This window comes from Canis aureus, chromosome 24 (genome assembly GCF_053574225.1).
Source record: "Canis aureus isolate CA01 chromosome 24, VMU_Caureus_v.1.0, whole genome shotgun sequence".
NCBI classification, from domain to species: domain Eukaryota; kingdom Metazoa; phylum Chordata; class Mammalia; order Carnivora; family Canidae; genus Canis; species Canis aureus.
The window spans coordinates 16,013,158-16,033,929 of NC_135634.1; the positions used below are offsets into that span (position 1 = coordinate 16,013,158).

The 20,772-nt window shown below is 41.2% G+C and overlaps 1 protein-coding gene across 3 annotated transcripts in view; it reads right to left on the reverse strand.

The window, feature by feature from the left end:
- The window catches only part of TNFRSF19 (TNF receptor superfamily member 19), an 89,335-nt gene extending 70,768 nt beyond the window's left edge, over nucleotides 1-18,567 (reverse strand). For 2 of the 3 annotated variants that reach the window (XM_077868388.1, XM_077868390.1), the window contains exon 1: nucleotides 9,544-9,681. The gene's annotated coding sequence lies outside the window, so the exon portion shown is untranslated. Of the gene's footprint in view, nucleotides 1-9,543; nucleotides 9,682-18,095 lie in introns of those variants that run through there. The other variant, XM_077868389.1, reaches the window with a different exon arrangement.
- Between the last annotated feature and the right edge of the window lie 2,205 nt (nucleotides 18,568-20,772).

Sequence of the window (20,772 nt, forward strand, 5' to 3'; positions counted from 1 at the left end):
GAATGAATGATTCATTTTGACTGAATTCAAAGTTTTTTGGTTTTGGTTTTTGCTTTTCCAGCTTTTGGCCATAGCTTCTTTTTCCTCCTTGCATATGTCAAAATGACCCAGCAGTTATCCAACCATGCAGCTTCCTGCCTGTGCAGACGCAGAATTGGGAAGAGAAGATAAAATCACATTCCCCAAAATGTATGCTTTGGGTTATCTCTTTCTTGACATGGTCCTAATTTTTTAAAATGTGCTGATTTTTTAAAGGAAAACACAAAATCTCTTGGATTAAGCTAATATGGAAGAGGGGGTATAAATATCAAAGCATTTACCCAAATACAAGAAAAAAAAAAAGATCGACAGTTAGTGCATACCACAATCAAGCAACTAGTTTGATCGGAACAATACACTAGGATTCTGTACTAACTACTGCGGCAGGCACACAGATACTGTAGTATCTTCCAACCCACGCACTTTGGGTTGGAAGTCATGGCAACACGATTTTGACTTCAGAAGATACACCTGTTTTATGTACAAAAATAAGTAAGTCAGAATGCTATCAGTGGTTAGGTTCATATTGTGGCATCCTGGGTGAAATTTTTTCCCTCTTTTTTCTAAAAGTTCTTTCTAGGGTATTTCATTAATAATGAAAAAAATATGTGTTATGTTCTTGGGGCAAAAAGGTAAATTATATAGTACTTGAAAAGTCTATAAAATAAGTGATGAGATTAAAAATCGCATAAACACAATTAAAGAAAAAAATTAAATAAAGTACAATGATTTCTGCATCAGAAGGAGAATTTTTTTTTTTTAGATGATAGGGCAGAAAAAACTGAATGGAACTATATCCTACGTGCTAACTTATATCATTCTCCCAAAACACACACACACACACACACACACACACACACACACCACGCTAAATTAAAGACTTTGAATGGGTTGATCTTTGCAAATTACCCTTTAAACTCCTTAGCCTGGCACCTGGGCCATTTACAATCTCACCCACTAGCCCACCGGTGTCATCACTAGTCACTGCTCTCCCATCCATCTGGCTCTGCCATAGCCTGATGCCCACGTTTCTTCTGAAACCCCGTGGTCTTGCCCTCTCGCTCAGGCTGTAACCTAGGAGAGCCTTTCTCCCTAAATCCCTCCAAGAACCTGCTCAGGTGTCACCCTGCTGAGATGCTGGCCAAGACCAAGCACACTAAAGAGATTTATTTGTTCCCTATGGCCCTAAAGGTCTTTCTACATTCATGCACAGTATCGATCATATGACATAGCAATTATGCTTATCTGTATGCCAGTTTTAGGCACCAGACTGTGTGTTTCTTTAAAAGGGGTACCACACCTCATTACTCTTTGTATTCCCAGTATTTAGCATAGTACCTGGCACATGTGGGCACGTAAATGTTTGAATTAATGAAGAGAATAAAGCAGCACAAAACAATGAAGAATATATTATGGAAAACAAGTGGGATTTGGTTGCATGTAATGGACTTAACTTTTCTGTGATGAATAAGAATAAACATTCTATCTCAGATATATCTTATTACTATGTCATTATATCTACAAGGCATTAAGTCTGATGATTGAATAATATGGTGATTTTTTAAAAATCCTAATTTGCTTTTAAAAAATGTGAGCAGGTTTTTTTTTTTTTAACAGATTTCTTACACTGGGAGCTAGAAGGCAAAATGCACCATTGGAATATATCACTTCTCTCTTTTGTGACTTCTCGCTTAGCCTGGCTTTTTCTATACCAAGAGGCTGGGAAGTAACTAGGACTGGGTAGCTTGCCCAATTGTCCTGACAGTAGATGGGATGATATAAAGTCCAAGTTCAAACATTTTTCTGCATGTAAACCCAATATGGGTTTTTTAAGAACCTGGCTTTTAGGGGAAACTATCAGGGAAAAGTGTTAACTAGAGCACTAGAGCACCTGGGTTTTTACGCCCATTTCTTAGCAATGTCACTTTGAAGCTACACATTGGTAGAGATAAAAATAGAACCTGTATCACAGGCTGTTGTGAGGATTACCTGAGATAATGTATATCAAGTGCCTACCTAGCCCAGTGCCTCACATACTTAGCAGAGGACGGGGGTGGATCTGGTTCCTGGGGCAGTTGCTAGGCAATGCCACCCACTAGTGTGTGACCTTGGCCAGGTTACTTAACCTGAGCCTCAGTGTCCTCATCTCTGCATTGGGCCTAGTGATAATACCTGCCTCCTGAAACTGCTGTGAGGAATAAGTGAGTTGAATAGCACTCATAAAGCACTGCCAGGACGGTGAATTGATACAAACTGTTTGTGGCACATAATAAATGCTACATAAGCATTGGCGATGGTTATTGTTGTAGTTAATGACATTCATATTGAAGACCTAATGGTCCAATGTCTGTGACTTGTTAGACCAACAGGAGACATTATTCAGATGGTCACAATCCAGTGGAAGGTGACGGTTTAGATCTCTGGACCTACAGGTGCGCAGAAAACGTTCAAAGACTAAGAATCAATTCAAAGTCTGAACTAAGCATTTATATGTTGAGTACTGTGACTATACTTTATAAAAAGTATAGTTGTTTCCATACTCCCACACTTTAAAAAGAGTAGATATTTGGAGATCCCTGGGTAGCGGAGCGGTTTGGCGCCTGCCTTTGGCCCAGGGCGTGATCCTGGAGACCCAGGATCGAGTCCCACATTGGGCTCCCTGTGTGGAGCCTGCTTCTCCCTCTGCCTGTGTCTCTGCCTCTCTCTTTCTCTCTTTCTATGTTTATCATGAATAAATAAATAAAATCTTACAAAGAGTAGATATTTACTTTTATCCAATGTAAGAGGAAAACTGTAGGTCAAAGGACACATCATAGAAATGGTGAAAAACAAACCAAATCCATGCCTAGTAACTCCAAAATGGGGTGCTCAGCTATTCCACCAGGCTGACCTAGTGTTTTATCATCCTATACTGTAGTATCCAATGGCCCGTGGCACAGTAGGATGATGTGAACACAAATGATCAACAAAACCAAAACCACATAACAAAATAAGACATTTCATGATTTATCCATTTATTCAACACATTTTGGTTAAGTAGTTATTAGGTGCTTGAAAGAAGGCAATATCAAGTTGGGGCAGGAACTACAAAAGTACACTTCCAGGGAGCTCACAGCCTAGCAGCGGTGGTGGTATCTCCTAAACACATTTGAGTATAACCCGGCAAAGGGGTATTTAGAAGCAAACAATTTGGCTGGTGAAGTGTTGTAAGTGTGACCTTGCATTTCCTGGAGAAAAATGAAATAACCTTGTGAAATGCTTTGGCATTCATAAAAAGAAGGAAAATTTAATGAAATAACAAGCATGTAAGCAATAATATTTAAAATAAAAATAAGGCAATAAAAAGGTATTTATTGAAATTGCTTTTAACTTCTGAGCATTCAGGGCCCAAGCCAGGGAGAAAGATGCCTTTATATTAGTGTCCTGTTTATTTGGAGATGACTTATCAAGTATGAGACATATGAATTATCGGGATTACAGGTTTTCATAGTTTGCCAAAAAAAATCCAGACTAGATATCATCTATTAACAATCTAGCAACCATTTTTGCAAAATGTGTGTGGAGAAACTGCCTCTAGCTAGGCAATAAAGGAAAAGACTAAGGATGCCTGATTCACTGTTTTCTAGGAGTTTGGAACTTCTGCTTTGACAACTGCTGTTCTACAGTATCAAACAGAGTGGCAGTCTGGGGAGGCCCAGGCAAGCAAAAAAGAAGAGACGGGAGCCTGAAGCCCAGGGCTGCAAACATTCTGTTCAGCTGCACAGAAGGTGGCTGCTTCTCAAATCAAACTGCTCAGCCCGCTCATTTGAATGAATGGTAACCGGGATAAATCCAACAGGTGCTGAAACGCACGCCCCTTCTACCTCCTTGTTCATCTGGTGAAACCCTGCGCTGGTGTGTGAACAGGCGGAGAGGCAGGGTCCTGGCAGCCCTCTGCAGGAGCCCGCTAAGGAGGAGTGGCTCTGGGCTCCATCTCCTACTGGCTGGGCACACCACTAGCTCCCAAACCCACCCTGGTTGTTTTAACCTGCAGTTTGCCCAACCGCCACCTGCCTCTTTCGCCATGGGGCCTTCCTATATGTACTCTGACTATATCTACCATACCTGTCAGAGTTCTTCTGGGATCTTCCTAAATCTCGCATGGCACTTCTCTTCTGTTTCCATTGCACCCTGGGTTCATCTCTACCTCGCGGTGTAATTACCTGGACACTTGCCTCTCTGCAGGCCATGTGTTGCATCTGGCCAACAGCACTATTTTCTTTACTCACTGTACCCTTAATTTTTTAAAGTAAGTTTTCGATATAAAAAAAAGTTGTTTTTTTTTTTTTTTCGAAAAATTAAAACACCTAGTCCCACACCAAGGCAACGTGAGGTAGAGCTGAGCATCAGTCATCCTTTACACAGAAGAACATATGGTTTCTAGTGCCCCATACTCCACCATCTCCTATTGCCACACTGAGCCCCCTCCCTTCACTCCGGCACCAACCAAACCAATTATGGTTTGAGGACTTCATGACAAGAACTGTGATTTTGCTCTAGAATTATAACTCACTCACAATATGTGCCCAATACTTGTTGAGTGAATGAAGAAACTGACTAATTACGGATGACATTTTAGTTCTTAGGATTGTTATAAGGGCTAAAGCTATATGCGGAAAATATGTGCAACTGTAACTTGAGATTGAAACATAAAATCCTTTGGTAGAACACAATTCAGTTCAGAATCCCAGTTCTTTTTTTTTTTTTTTTTTTATGATAGTCACACAGAGAGAGAGAGAAAGAGAGAGAGAGAAAGAGGCAGAGACACAGGCAGAGGGAGAAGCAGGCTCCATGCACCGGGAGCCTGACGGTGGGATTTGATCCCAGGTCTCCAGGATCGCGCCCTGGGCCAAAGGCAGGTGCTAAACCACTGCCCACCCAGGGATCCCCAGAATCCCAGTTCTTGAATATAGTGCTATAATATAACAAAGATCACTAAATAAGAATCTAGTATTTGTTTTTCAACTTTTAACAATTCAGTAACCTTTCTTTCCTTCTTTTTTTTTTTTTTTTTTTTTAAATAGGCTCCATACCCAGCATGGAGTCCAATGTGGGGCTTGAACTCACAACTCTGAGATCAAGACCTGAGCTGCAATCAAGAGTTGGATGGTTAACTAACTGAGCCACCCAGGCGCTCCTTAATTCAGTAAACTTTCTGAAAATAATTTTATTTTTTATCTTATAAATGACCAAAATACATGAATTTCAGAATAATTCAAATAATCTGGATACTTTTTCAGAATAAATTAATTTCTTCACTTTTTCAACCTTTTAAAGTTACTTGATTTATTGTCCAACATACAGTGCATGCAATAGGTAACAGTTTTCATCTCCTAAAACTGTATTACCATTATGTAATAAAGCTACAGTCAATTCATACATTTTTCCAATATGCAATAAACTGAAATATTTTTTTAAAAAAATCAACATTAAAGTAAACTGGCAGGCTTACAATTTATAAAATCAGCATTGAAATAAAGCCAGTGCTATACATATAGTCTTTTACATTTTAATGGTGGAACATAATCATAAATGGCTTAGAAATAATGTCCATTCCCTATGCTGAGAGAATAAAAAGCTAGTTAGAAATTTAGGGTACTGCCATTTCCAAACAGGACAATAACCCCTGCCCTCTAGCCTTCCTCTATCTTAGCCTTCAATTTCATTATGTTCTGAAAATCATTCTTCCTACATCATAGAGTTGGCAGCCTCTTTTGTAGCCTAGGAAGCTCACAAAGGCATGCAGTAATAAGCACATACATATTGTTGTTGGCTGCAGAATGAGAAAGATTTCCCTTTTTCAAATCATGAAATATTTTCTGCTAAAAAACTCTACAAGCTTTACAATGTTCTGTTGCCAAACACAATATCTTCAATTCCCTCAAAGTTCAAAAACATTAGGGGCCACTGTCAAGCTTCTAGAATAATTTTTTTTTTTTTTTAAGAACTTAACCTAGCATAGCGTTTTTGGATACTAATTCTTTTTGTTTCTCTGGATTGTAGATTCTATCAACCTTGGGTTCTCTACCATCCTTGTGTTCCTTCAGAAAATCACTGTCAGTATTCTCAAAATATAGCATATTGAACCCAGGCACCACCCCCCACCCAATTCATAAATATTTCTCTATCTCAAAATACAAGTAGAACAACTGTAGCATCAAGGACCATGGGGACCTCCAATACCGACACAGTGTATCTTAAGAGAACTGTGCATAACCATTTCTAAAACACAGCTGTTTAAATTTTTATTTTAGAAGTCTGGATCAATTCCAAAACTTCTCTTTGAAACATCTGAAGTCCTCTTTCCCAGTCTAAGTAGTGTCCATTCTTTTAGATTTCCTCTTATTAGCCCTTTCCATGCCTACTGAAGAGTGGCTACATAATATTTAATCTTTAGATATACAAGTTCCTTTGTTTTATCTAATTGCTGATGGGTGCTTGTTCCCTTTTTAAAACCCAGGTTTTAAACTTCAGTTTAAAAGGTACATATTCTGTGATGTGTGGACTAAAAGATAGCTCAATACTGTTTAAACATCTTACTTTTAAATGTAAACATTTTAGACGGATAAAATAGGATGAATGAACTCACTGCTTAACCTGTAAATCATGAAAAGAAATTGCGTTCATACTGCTTTACTGTTCTTTTTCTTCATCTAGAAAGTTACTTTAAAGAGGCTACGAACGTTTAATAATCAGCTGCCACGAGACAAATGTACTTCACTGTTGAACTGTTCCTGGCTCTCTTATCACATAAGCAGCTGTCTATTTATTTGGAGTGTACATTATCCAAGGTGGGCCTTCTCATTCAACCTGTAGTCAACACAGATAGGGCATGTTAGCCTTTTTCCGAATTTTAAATCTTTGACTTTAAATACTGACTCATCAGATTTAAAAGGACTTGCTATTTTTCAGATGTTCAAGACGCCTGCAGTTTTTTTGTGTTGTGTTAATTTTTTGAATGATGGAAGTAGTCACAGGGGATTGGATTAAGCTTCAAAGATCTAAATAGGTGAAAAAGGAGAATCAAATTCTCATCATGAGTGTTAGCAGGCTTCCTCACTTATGTTTCAAAAGTCCCCAACATGCCCTAGAGTTATGTACTAGAGCTATAACTAGTAAATTAAACTAACATAATAAGGACAGCATGTGACAGTTACATGTCTCCATTCATTTTCCATTCGTATGTGTGGCAGGTAGGTATAAATGAAAGCTCATGATTATCTGAAATAAAAAAAAAGTCATTTTCTGTTCTTTTGAAAAGCTTCTTATGGCTACTTATATATTAGCTGTGTTCCTTTTTTCAAGTTTCTAGACAGGAAAGGTACTTTAACACTGCAATTTCAAGTGTGTAAAAAGTCTTCACATGTCCTTAACTTCAAATTCAAGATGCAGCCTGGGGCTCATTTAAAAGACAGTCTCATCAAAGGGACAGATAACTTCCATCAACATCCTAGAAAATACTAACACTTACCATGGAAAAATTCTCAAGTCAATAAGGTCGTGTGGCCTCAGTAATAAAGTAGATGGTATAAGACATTTTCATAGGTTAAAAAATAACTTACACAGCTCACAATAATGTTTTACATATTGATGTCAAGTAATATTTTCACAATGAAATTGCATTTCTATGTTTTGCATTATTTTCAGAGCAACTTGATAAATATCACTCAAAGATAAATTCTTTTTAAGTACCCATATCTCTGTGAATAATAATTAATGTCAAACACTTTCTTCTACAGTCGGACTCAATTCTCACCCCCTTTAAGTTACTGATCTTCAAATTAGAGAATAAGCAGTGCTTGAAATAAAAATATATATATATATGTATACATACGTAAACTACATGAAAGTAGCATTGGCACAAATGCCTAAGGAGAAACTGCACAACAGAAAACATACTGAGTAAATCCTGAACTAATGCAATATAATCCTCCCTTTTGAAGAGAAGTATCTGATCATGAAATAACAGCATATTAAAATTTTCTGTTTGCATAAGTCATGCTTAACAATAACTGTTTCCTGTTTATGTGAAGAAATTGTCTTCTAGTAAAGAATAACTGTCAGTGGAGTAAAAAGTAAGCCTTCATTGATATTTTGAGTTCAATTCTTTCAATTAAACAACACTGACCGAGGCTTATGGTTCTGTTTGCAGATTGAGTCCTTTAATGAAAATGCAAAAGGTGACATGGATTTCTTAAATGTACATTTGATGAATAGTTGGCTGCCATCCAAAGAGATCATCCTTGAATTTTAAGCCTTCCAAATTTCACCTTCAAGAGTGTATTAGTAAATTTCTATTCCACGAAATGGCATCAGAACCTGGACCAGTCCTGAGAACACTGACCTTTCTCCCTAACCTACCACGCTCTACCCATCATTGTACTAACAGTGCTTTTATTTGCCAAGTGTTCTTTTCCTCAGAATGCTGTGTTTCCGGACCACCTCTGAGCCCTGCCAGTGCTCTCTGCCCCACACCCCCGCACCTCCCGCACACTGGTACCTCCGCAGCCCCGCACCCCCGCAGTTTCGTGCCCCGCCCCCCGTAACCCACACTCCGGCACCCCCCGCCGCTCCACACCCCTGCAGCCCAGCAGCCCCGCAGCCCAGCACCCCTGCAGCCCCGCACCCCCACAGCCCCGCACCCCCCGCCGCCCCGCAGCCCAGCACCCCCGCAGCCCAGTACCCCTGCAGCCCCGCAGCCCCACAGCCCAGCACCCCCACACCCCCTCATCCCCCGCATCCCCCCAGCCCAGCACCCCCGCAGCCCAGCACCCCCGCACCCCCCGCCGCCCCGCAGCCCAGAACCCCCGCAGCCCAGCACCCCTGCAGCCCCGCACCCCCACAGCCCCGAACCCCCACAGCCCAGCACCCCCGCACCCCCACACCCCCGCAGCCCCCCAGCCCAGCACCCCCGCAGCCCAGCACCCCGGCACCCCGCACCCCCGCAGCTCCCGCGGGTGGGCAGCCTGGGCCTGCGCACGCCTGCCCCGGGGAGCGGGAGTCCACAGGGGCGCCGAGGCCGCGAGGTGCCCGGACCCACCGACCTCGCAGCGCCGCCCTTCCCGGCCGGCGGCACGCCTCACACGGGTTTATTTACACACCCACAAACGTCTACTGCACACGCAGGTTTTCTATTTACAAGATCCTGGCCTGGAAGACTAAGTCCCATCACTGCCATCGCCGACTGAGGCCGGAGGCGTTCATCCTCCCGCGTCCCTCCCGCCTCGGCTCCATCTCGGGCGCCTCCTCCCTCGGCAGCCCTCCTCTCCCGCTGTCACCCCTGCCGGGGGGCGCTTGGTCCCGCACGGTCCGCTCGCCCCCACCCCGCCCCCCTGCACGGGAGCAGCCTTCTCCAAGCGACCCTCCCCGTTGGGCAGCCGCCTCCTCCCCGCTGCCCTTCCTCGGGGTCCACCCAGGGTGCGGGTGAGGCACGGCCGCGTAGCCCCGGAGGAGCGGGGCACCTACCTGCCCGGCCACCGGGAGGCTCCGCCGCCCCCGCTCCCCGTGCTCCCCGCAGGGCCAGGCCGCGTGGAACGAGCCGCGGGCGCGCACCGGGTGCGCAGCAGGGACCGGGTCCTCTCACCGCGCTGGCCGAGCGCTCCCAGCGCCGCGCGCTCAGCGCCCTCCCGTAGCCCGGCAACGGTGCCGCCTCCCGGGCCCGCCCACCCGTAGCCCCACCCAGTAGGGGAGCCGTCCACCGGAGCCCCGCCCCCCGGGGCCCGGCCCCGCCCCCCGCGCCGGGCAGCCTCGGCTCGGCGGGTCGGGCTCTCCCCGCTCCGGTCCGACGCGCGGGAGGCGCGCCCCCTGCGGCTGCGGGAGCCGGTGACTGCGCAGGGCCTGGGGAGACCGGGACGCCGACACCAGAAGAGCTCGTCTGTTAGGGGAACTCCTTCGGCGACGGGAGACAGCCTTCGTTGCTACCCTGGACGTACTTTCCCCGAGATCTTTGCGCCTTTCTTTGCCGGCTCACCCTCTCCCCAGCACCTGCTTTTGCCCGTTCCCTGTGTACCCAGAAAACGGTGCGGCACGTTTGCCCAGGTGGATCCAAATCGTGATGACCTCGCTCATCAGTAACCGTCTCATTCATTCATTGACGCGTTTTTCCAGCAGATACTCACTCAAGGCGCGCTCCCCCCACCCGCGGACAGAAACCTCTAGTGGTCAGTTTTACCCCGTGAATCCTGGTATCCGCCTGTGTCCACCTCCTGCACGCCGGCGCTAACCCAACCCAACCCATAGGGTCGCTGGATAAACTCAAAGCCGCTGGCCTGTGGGGGAGCACAGTGCCCAGGCTCCATACCTTTACTATTGCTTTGTGTAAGGTGCTGAAACTCAGGAACTTTAGTTGGTGCATCTATGAAACGGAGCTAGCGGTACCCAGTTTGCAAATTTGCTGGAAGGAGTAAAAGAATCATATATATATATATATATGACCTTTGCAGCAGTAGAATGCTATAGAAATGTAAGCAATTATTATTTCATCTGTCCAATAAGTAAATAAAAGGCAAAAGTTCCTTCAAACTCAAGATACTGTGCATGACTCCAGTACAAAGAGGCATCCATTTCTCGTGTGTTGGTTTTGTTTTCCTGACACAACTGCACGACTCTTTGGGTGGAACCACAGCCTATGTTTCCTTACTACACCCCAAACCCCATTGTAGTCCCTCAATAAATATTTGTTGAATAAATAAATGAATGAGTTGCTCTAGTTAATTTCCGATAGCGCATCTTTGGTCTTGAGAAGCCATAGTTCTAGACCAGGTTCTTGTGAACATACATTAAAAAATATGATTCCCAAGCGTCATATCTCAAGGATATCTACTTCAAATCTAACACAGCCAGAACATAAACCCCAGTAACAACTTCTCTGTAAAGAATTTACAAATAATACGCACTATCTTATTTAAACCTCAAGGCAAGTCTCTCAACCTTAGATTGAAAGCAAGTTCACCACCATCTGTGGTGAGTACAATTTGCTCTTTAATGAAAAGGGAGAAGGAGGGAGAGGTGAGGTCGGTAGGTGGGGCTTTCCAATGACTTTATCAAACCATTCCCTCCAGCAGCAACCACTCTCTGCAAGGGGAGTTCTGACAAGAACAGCTTTCTCCATCCTGCTAACTGTCCCTAGTACTTGGACAGCCTTGCCTGGCATCATGGGAGGCTGCCCAGCCTGCCTGTTCCTTTGTTAAGCCACATGCAGAGCAGTCTGCCATATTTATAGGGAAAGAAGAAAAGAGTTTCCCTAGCCTATCCGTGCTGTTACTAGTACTGCTGCATGTACTGCAGTTAACATGCTTGTCATTATATTGAGGTTATCTGTTCGTCTGAGCTCCCTTCCTACCTTAGACTTCAATCATCTGAGGACACATCTTATTTTCTTACTATCTCAGAGTCTAGAGCACGGAGCACTCAGTGTCTTTGTTCACCTGAATTATTGCTTCTTCCTTTGTGAGATTTAACTACACTCACCCTTTCTTCATCTTTTTCTCTTGGTCTCACTCTCTCCACCATGGTACAGGCCCTCCCTACCTGTCATCTGAATATTGCCACAGCTGGTCAATCTTTGTCCTTGCTGGTCTGTCCAGCAGACCTGCTTTCTCTGGGCTTCCATCACTGGCACTGTCCAATTAAAAGATTTACAAGAGGTTCCTCGTTGTAAAAAATGGCTTTTATACTCCTTAAATTAACATTCAAAGATGCCATACACTTTATATTCTGGCCAAACTGGTCTGCATGCCTTGCCTCAAATGTGCCCTGAATTTCCCCTTCCCTTTGCTGAGCTTCTTCTTTATACTCACCTACTTCCCTTACTGCTCTGGCTCCTTACCTACTTACCTTACTCCTATTTAAGAACCAGCTCAAAAGCCACAACTCTTATGAGTCTATCCAAGATTTGTGAACTTCTTACTACCATAATAGTACTTGCCACATCTCCCTCGAGTCCTAAGTGTCTATGACTTAGCTTTCTTCACTAAGAAGTTAAAAATGCTTTCAGAGAAAGGATATATTTTGTTCAAACTTGTATCTCTGATAATATCAAACACCCAAGCAAATGTTCAATAAATGTTTTCTCAGTGGAATTTAATATGCCAGTTCAGGAACTACCTCTTTGACTTCAGCCAAGTGCTCTTTTATTTCCTGGCCTCCTTTTGTACTTAGAGACAGTAAGACATTATTTAGTCCATTAGTTCTTGCATCATTTCATGTGTATTTGATTGATCTGCCCAGTTAACCTATTAGTTGACTACGGAGAGAGACATTATTTTTAACATTCATGGGCCTTGGCATCAGATTATCTGGTCTTGGATGACAATTTGCCATTCACTAGTTGGATACCCTTGGAAAAGGAACTTCACCTCCTTCAATTTCCATTTTTGTCATCCATAAAATGTGTTGATTCATTTGTGGTTATTATAAAATAAGGTATTTAAAGCACTTAGCACCATGTCTGACTCATAGTAAATGCTCACTAAATGGCAGCCATTATTAGTAGCAGGACATCTTCTGTAGGGCATCAAATGCCCAGTGTCAGTAGATAAATGATCATTGAAATGATACTTAACAGTGGGGACAAATAGCATTGAACCTCAGCACTCTGGCTAGTATATGCATCTTATTCTCTAAAGAACAGGCCAGTTAAGTTAAATAAATACTCCCCACTTTACCACACTCATTCAGATACTCTCTTCCACTGAGTGTCAGTGGAAGTACAAAAAGAATTATGTGATTCCTAGGCTCACTGAGAATGAAGCTGATGCTTAGAGCTGCAAGCATTTTTTTTCTCCCTTCCAAACACTGAATATCATTAATATATTGAAGTTTTTACAGGAAAGGCCAAATTGCCATGAGGATCTTCATAGAGTTGCTGTTTTTAAGATTATATTAAGGGTTGGTTTCCTTGAGGCTAGTTTTAGCAACATCTAGGCTGATACAAAGTGCATTTGTTTAGGATGTTTCCCCCTGCAAATTGAACTAATGAAGTAATAGGACTTCTTTTAAAAATAGTTTCATGTATTAAACACTTCATATGTGGCGATCCCTGGGTGTCACAGCGGTTTGGTGCCTGCCTTTGGCCCAGGGCGCGATCCTGGAGACCAGGGATCGAATCCCACGTCGGGCTCCCGGTGCATGGAGCCTGCTTCTCCCTCTGCCTGTGTCTCCGCCTCTCTCTCTCTCTCTCTCTCTGTGTGTGACTATCATAAATAAATAAAAATTAAAAAAAATAAAAAATAAAAAACAAACACTTCATATGTAAATAAACGTGGGACATTGGCCCTTGTGAAAAAAAAAATAGTTTCAGTGATAAGTCAGCTCACTAGAAGCAAAATTTAAGAAAAATTGGTTGGCTTTCTAATAATTTCTAGTGTAAATCGCTATTCTCTGGGAAAATATAACAGAATGCATGCTATACGAGAGTACTGAATTTTGTCTGTCAATCCACAGTGCCTGGTGCATAGCAGGTATTCATTAAAATTTGTTGAGTGAATTAATAAATGGGAATGAGGATCTCAAATATTAATCAAGTTTGTCAAATACATTTAAGAAAATGAGGGAGAAAATAACCAAGATACAGCTATTTAAGTAAACCCCAACACCCATTGCAGCCAATTCTAGACTATCAGTGTATGATTGGGGCCAGACATTGAGTGACTTGCTCAAGGTCACACACCAAGTTAATAATAAAGCTGGAATCAAAATCTAGTCTCCCTGAATCTTAATATAATCTTCACCATACCATTAGTGCATAGACCAATATACATGAAAAGGCCAAGGAAGTTATTTAGTTTATGTAATGTCAAACTCATGACATTTATAGAGCAAAGTTGTTATAAGTTGCAGCACCTGCACTGATCTTTGTGAATTCATGACACCCCCATTAGCTAGACTTCACATGTCTAATGAGAGAAGAAATGAGCCCTTGACTCCTCTAAATCTAAAGGCAGACTCCTCTGCATGTGGCTTAACATGGAGAAAGCTGTTCTTGTCAGAACTCTTCTTGCAGAGAGTTCTTGATGCTGGAGGGAATGGCTTGATAAGGTCAGTGGAAAGCCTTATCTCTCCCTCCTCCTCCCCCTTTTCAGCAAAGAGTAAATTGAACTCACCCTGGATAGTGGTTTAACACCTCTCCATCTAAGGATGGGAGACTTGGTACCTTCTGAGTTGTCATTCCAGCAAGAGGAGGGGTTTGAGAAACAACTCCACAGGCCAAAGCTTGTGACATAGAGGGGAAATTAAGCACAGCCATCAGGTAGCTTCCTTCTGCCCCCTTTTTCATTGCCCATTTTTGTAAATTGGGCTGACAAAATTATAAAGAATCATTCTTTCAAAGGGCACCAAATTATTAATTTTTCCAGGGTTCCTTGGACTGGCTCTGCCATCATAGAGAAGAAAATCTGACCAAGCCAATGGCCAATTATTGATCTCTGTCTAGTTGCAAAGCAGAAGAAGAATGCTTTATGTCTTAAGCTCCTTTATAGCTAACTGATGGAAAACTCTATCAAAAATTTCTAATAGTTCTCATAAAATATATCAAAAGAAAGAAAAAATACAGAACGCTTTTTTTGGCCTGATTTTGTTGGTAATGTTTGCTAACAGTTAAGTTGGGCTCTATGTAATTCTTGTAATGGAAAGAATTGACTACCTAGCCCTAGAACAAAAGAACCCAAGATTTGAAATCAGATACATTCTAGAGCTGCCACTTAATTAGCCTTGTGATCTTGCGTATGTTTTTTAACCTCTCTGAGAATCACTTTCCTCATCTGTATGATGCAGATGACAGTGATTGTAAATTTAAATTAGTCTTTTAAAAACCATTGTGAGAGTGCCTGACATACATATTCAATAAGTATAAGTGAATTAATAATTAGTGAATTAATAAATATTAGTGATTGTTACTGAATAATAATCTGTAAAGCCTCATATGAAACCTTTATGAGGATGATAAGACATGAGGGATAGCGATTTAGCTTTAAGAGTACTACTGTTCAAAATTTATAGTCCACAAATTAAATTTATTCACAAGAAACATTTTTCCCCCCTCAGGGAAAAAAGAAACATAAAGAGTTAATGGAAATACATTCAAGGATTCTTAACATAATCAAATGTAGTATGAAACACATCTCAAGAGAGAATCATATGAAATTTATAAAGTGAAATCTCATAAAAATCCCACTGGGAATCTCCCTCGATGAATAACAACCTTTCATTAATTATTAAACTTATCAGGGACCCACTGACATCTTCTAAGATAACATGAATTCCTTGAAAACACAAAAAATGTGCCTATATAATGCCACACTTGTATAGATACAAATACACAGGCAGACACACACAAACGTGTATAACTCCACATTGCGCTGATACATTAATATTTGGTATAAACCATTTTAGTCCTTCTGATACATTATGTGCAGCAATAATTGAGTTTAGACTGCTTAGAAATATAGAAGTGAAGAGAACAGCTGGAAGACAACCAGACTAATCCAGTTGATTGACATATCTATCATGGAAACAAACAAAATATGTGTGTGTGTGTGTGTGTGTGTGTGTGTGTGTGTGTGTGTTCCAATAGGAAGCAGCCATCTTTATCTTTTGAACTAACATTGTTCTCTGTTCAGCTACATGGTACATTTGTTCTGTTGTGCAGTTGTTAGAAAACAGACTATGCAAGACTATGCATGGTGAACTAGAAAGAACATTGGATTAGGACTTGAAAAACCAGCCAAGCGACCTTGGTTAGGGTAGTCAAGGCAACCTTTCCCTAATCTCAGTTTTCTCATCTGTAAAATGGCTCTAAAAATTCCACCCTGCTTCTTTCACAATGATAGAGTCGACTCCCTCATTTCACACATGAGAAAACTGAGTAGTGAAGTGACTCTCTTAAGGTCGCATAGTGACTCGGTGACAGAATCAGGACCAGAAATAAAAGTCTTTTGAAGACTTGGAACTTCTACAGTAACAAAGCTGCCATTGAAGCAATAGATAGGAGAGTGCTTTGAAAAATATAACATAAGGGTTTCCTTCATAGAAGTATTATGGAGTATAGCTTCTTAAGTCACCATCCAGATCACTGTGTGGCAATTAATTAAGAAATGCCTTTTTGAGACTCTACCTGTACATTCGGTAAGGGCCACCTTTCTTTGAAAATCAAACACAATCTGCTTCATTTCTCAACCAAGACACAAGAAGTAAACAATTAATTGAATTAATTCAGACACTGAAGTGGATTTTCAAGGACTTGACTTGCCCAAGGTAGTTTTCTACAAAGCCTAAATTAATCAGATAATTGCTAATTCTCCCTTTTGTTTTGTGCCGAGGAGAACTTGTAGCTGTTAAAATGAGCCTAGTAGCAGAATAAACAATGGTTTAACATTTTTATAAATCTCAAAGCTAAACTAAATTATCAAGTTCCTAAGCATGTTATTTCTTCAGGCATCTTCTCCACTCATTACTTTAAAAGCTTAGTTTTCTTTATTGGAATGTGAACATTAATACTGCTTTTGTGATTTAAAGAGGATTTTTTAAGCAAACAAATATAAGAATCAACCTAAACAGATACCCCAGGATATTTTGGACATGCTTTGCTACACATTGTCAGTAGAACAAAAAATTAAATGCCTCTCCTGGCATGACTAAAAACAAGTTACATCTTTCAGATTAAATTCTTACTGACACATTTCTAAAATATAGTCGTCTTGTACGATTTTAAATAATCTCCACTTAACAGCTACCAAAGTTTTAAAATTAAGCAAACAGTGCTAATTACCATCCTTCTAATATCTGGAGGAAAGTTTAGAAAGTGATTAAATTAATTGGCTCTGAAAAATTAATTACATTCGAAATGAGGCTCATTAGACCTTTCCTGTTTCATCAGAATTTCAGACTAAAGGATAACTAGTCTTATCACTTATAATTTCTTTGTGGTTCAGCTAGCATAAAACAGACCATTGTGATGATAATTATTCTACCCAAATAAACTTAGGACTAGAAACTAAAGTGAACTAATGTGAATGTGGAGCTCTTACTTTTGCACTGTATTTAAATTCTTGCATTTCAGTGTAAAAATTTCTCTGTGTGTGTGTGTGTGTGCGCGTGCGCGTGTGCGTGAGATTATTGAACTGACAAAAAAAAAAAAAAACCCAAACCACTGAACTTTCAAATTAGACACCACGATATATATTTTGGCTTTGCCAAGTTGAGTGTAAACTAAAGTGAAAATGTGACTAAAAACTATATACAGCCTAGTAACTATTGATTACTCAGTTTTCATAAACAGCTGGCAAATTTTAACTTACAACAGCTGTCACTATAAATTTAAAGTAAATGTTAATTTAGGAATACTAATGTCGTGAATGTTTCTGTAAATAAGGCTTGTGCTATTTCCAAAGGTTACTGAAAATCACTAGAGAATTTTTTAACCAAACTTGGCACAACTTTACCCTCCCTGTTTTAAAATTCTTCAGTTTTACGCATAAAAGGCTTTAATCATACTTGAATGCCTTTTCAGTGATTCCCTTGAGGATGCAAACTGCACAAGGAAATGTATTTGATAGGTTTACATCTTGGGGGTGAGAGAATAAATAAATGAAAGGCACAGTATTGCCAGAGATGTACTATACTCTTTTATATAAGAAAACAAGGAAAGCATTGGCAGCCAGTAAAGTTCCACTGGCTGTTTACTAAATAAAGCAACCTGTAAATACTTAGAGCAATTACAGCTTACAGATCTCAGGCTCTGAAGGCGGGTTGTATGCTAAAGTTAGCGTTCTGTTTTTTCCTGTTTGAACAACTCACTTCCAAGTAAAATTTGCATGACAGATTGCAAACCCTTTTGCAATGAGAATCCTCCTTGCTCGGACACATTCATATAACATAATGTAGTATTCAAGTAGAGAAATGCCTGCTTTTAATTGATTAAAGCCATCTTTTTCTTAGAACACACAGGAAAAGTCAAGTGAAAGCTACACAAAACAGAAAGTGCTGTACCTGCAACGTGCTGAACTCTTTCCAGTACTCACCCTTTCGGCAACTTAGTTTCTCCTTGGCAGCACTTCTATGCCAAATGCTTCTACCTTCCCAAAAATGTATGTCAGCACAAGCCCAGACGAAACTTCAAATCCAGGAAAATAAAATTAACCATGCAGATCAAAGGCAGACGAGCAGGGAGATGAAATGCCCGTAATCTGATCGGTGATCAGTTGCAGAACATGAAAGGCACGACTAAGTTTATATATATGCACGGATATCAGAAAGTTCCCTTTCGGCAGGTAGTCACCCTCCCGCCTCCTAGTCCACAAATTCTTTTGTTTAACATGGATCACGTTGTTTTCCTCTTTTTTTTTTTTTTCCCCTTCCCCTCTGCAACCAGGCAATACCGGTGGCTCCCCCAAGCTTGGGCTGAGTGGCTGGATCTGTAGCTTTTTTCGGTTCCCAAGCTGTGTTGGGGATTGTGTGTTGGAAGCTTTGCCTAGTGCCAGCGGGTTCTGCTTTATCCCTTTCATCTCGCTGAACTGCAGATCCCATGACATCATTCAGCGCCGTGGGACTGGTAGGAGAGCTATAATTCAGCCTGTGGGGGAGTACAGCTCCAGAGAAGCCAGAGTCGGCCTGATTTCTAATCACGTTAGGCTATTGTGCCTCACGCAGTGCAGTTTCTGTTATCTGTTTCCCAGTTGGAAAGGACAGCGATTGCTGGAGAGTGATAAGATCCCTGATCCATCTGGGTTCCAAATGACAGCATTTAATTGCCTTTTCGTTGATAAGAATCACACTTTTTCACAAAGACTGGGTGTCAAATATTCAGAGTAGTTAAATAGCAATATAAGACCATTCTGGAAAACACCCAGGGGCTCTGACACATGGAGGGGGTAATGTTTTGAAAATGTGTCTTTGTTTTAAATGTGACATCTCTTTAAGGATCTTAAAGTAAGCTGTCTTTTCCTTGCAACTTAAATTATTAGAAGTTGACTGTCAACTAAACAGTGGTGTTTCAATGAAGGTAATTATTCAGCAGATAACCAACAATTCATCAGTGGCTGATATCTGCCACCCTTTCACTTAAGTCTCTGTCCTAGAGACTTAAGTGGAGCAGTCTTTGGACAGAGACTTAACTCTTTTTTTTTTTTTTTTTAAACTTTTATTTATTTATGATAGGCACACAGTGAGAGAGAGAGGCAGAGACACAGGCAGAGGGAGAAGCAGGCTCCATGCACCGGGAGCCTGACGTGGGATTCGATTCCGGATATCCAGGACCGCGCCCCGGGCCAAAGGCAGGCGCCAAACCGCTGCGCCACCCAGGGATCCCCCAGAGACTTAACTCTTACTCTTGGTCTTCGTCAGGGATTCTGAAAACTAGGTTTTAAAACAATATGCAGTCCTTTGATAGGTATAACTCAGTAACACCTGTTAAGCATTTTTAAATTCACAAAAAAAAGTGTTAGGTAGAGAAAGCACTTGCCCTGTGCTGACCCCAAAGCCATATGTACCTTCAGGACTGTTTTTCCTAAATCCATAGTTTGCACTCGTAACTCATAAAGCATCACTACATTAGTCTAATTCTCCATAATTTAAAATCAAACCTGTTGCACATTATTTAGATTTTTTTTTTTACCTGGTCCTTAACATTGGCAGATTAGATACGATAAGATTATTTTATTTTTAGCACTCATTGGAATAGCAGATAACCAGAAATTTCACTTTCATTACAATCTAGGATAGGGTGCATTTCTCAATTAGAGACCACTCTTTCACAGAGTGAAGGAAAATTTTCCATTTTATAATGGAGATTTGCCAACTTCTGGAAGGAGAGTTAAAATTATGTTTGCAAAACTGAGAAGACAGTAGAATTTCATCTTTATGTAACTTCCCTCCCTAATTTGTTTTGTCTAATATTATTTTCCTGAAAGTGTAGTTTATAACGTGCTCTATGAATCCCAAACAAATTTTAATAGCAAAATACTGGTTTGAACAGTTAATGAGCTCAGCATATGCAATGTGTAAATAGTCACATTTACTTTTCAACATTTCTTTTATAATTTTCGATCTCATGCATCATTTCTCAAAGAGGCACAGAGCTCAGATAGTATTTGAAGTGCAGATGTGATTCTTTATGACTTCTTGAAAGTGGAGCAGGAAAAATCCTGTGATGCCTGGACTCTGTATGACGTTTCCAGGGCTTCTTGGAATACAATGAGAATATTTAACAGTACAAAATATTACCAAGTAGGCATATGCCCATTTCTTCCTGGAGGTCATCTGGCCCTGCAACTAGCATGAAATCCATATTCTATCACCCTGCTCTCATGAGTAAGGTCTCCCCATGTGCTGACATATGAAGTCATAACAATTCAGTGCTATGTAAGTGTCTTTGCATCAGCAAGTAATCCTAGTGTCTTGATAGAGTTTGACATCAACAGTCCCTCACCAAAATAGGTGAGGGATTCTTACAGTTTCCCTGGAAGCTTACAGCAGGGACTCCCATGAAAACCAGTCAAATGATCCTTGATTTACACGAATCTCACCAAGATTTGTTGTTCAAAATACGTCTCTCAATGCAGCATCATCTCCAATGGAAGAATTTATTCACTAACTCACTGAGAATGACTATGAATTGGTCCTCTTGTGACCAAAACCCTCCCCCGCCCCCACCACGTGTGAGATGAAAGGGGAATGAGGTTAGGGCCCCATCTGTCGCCA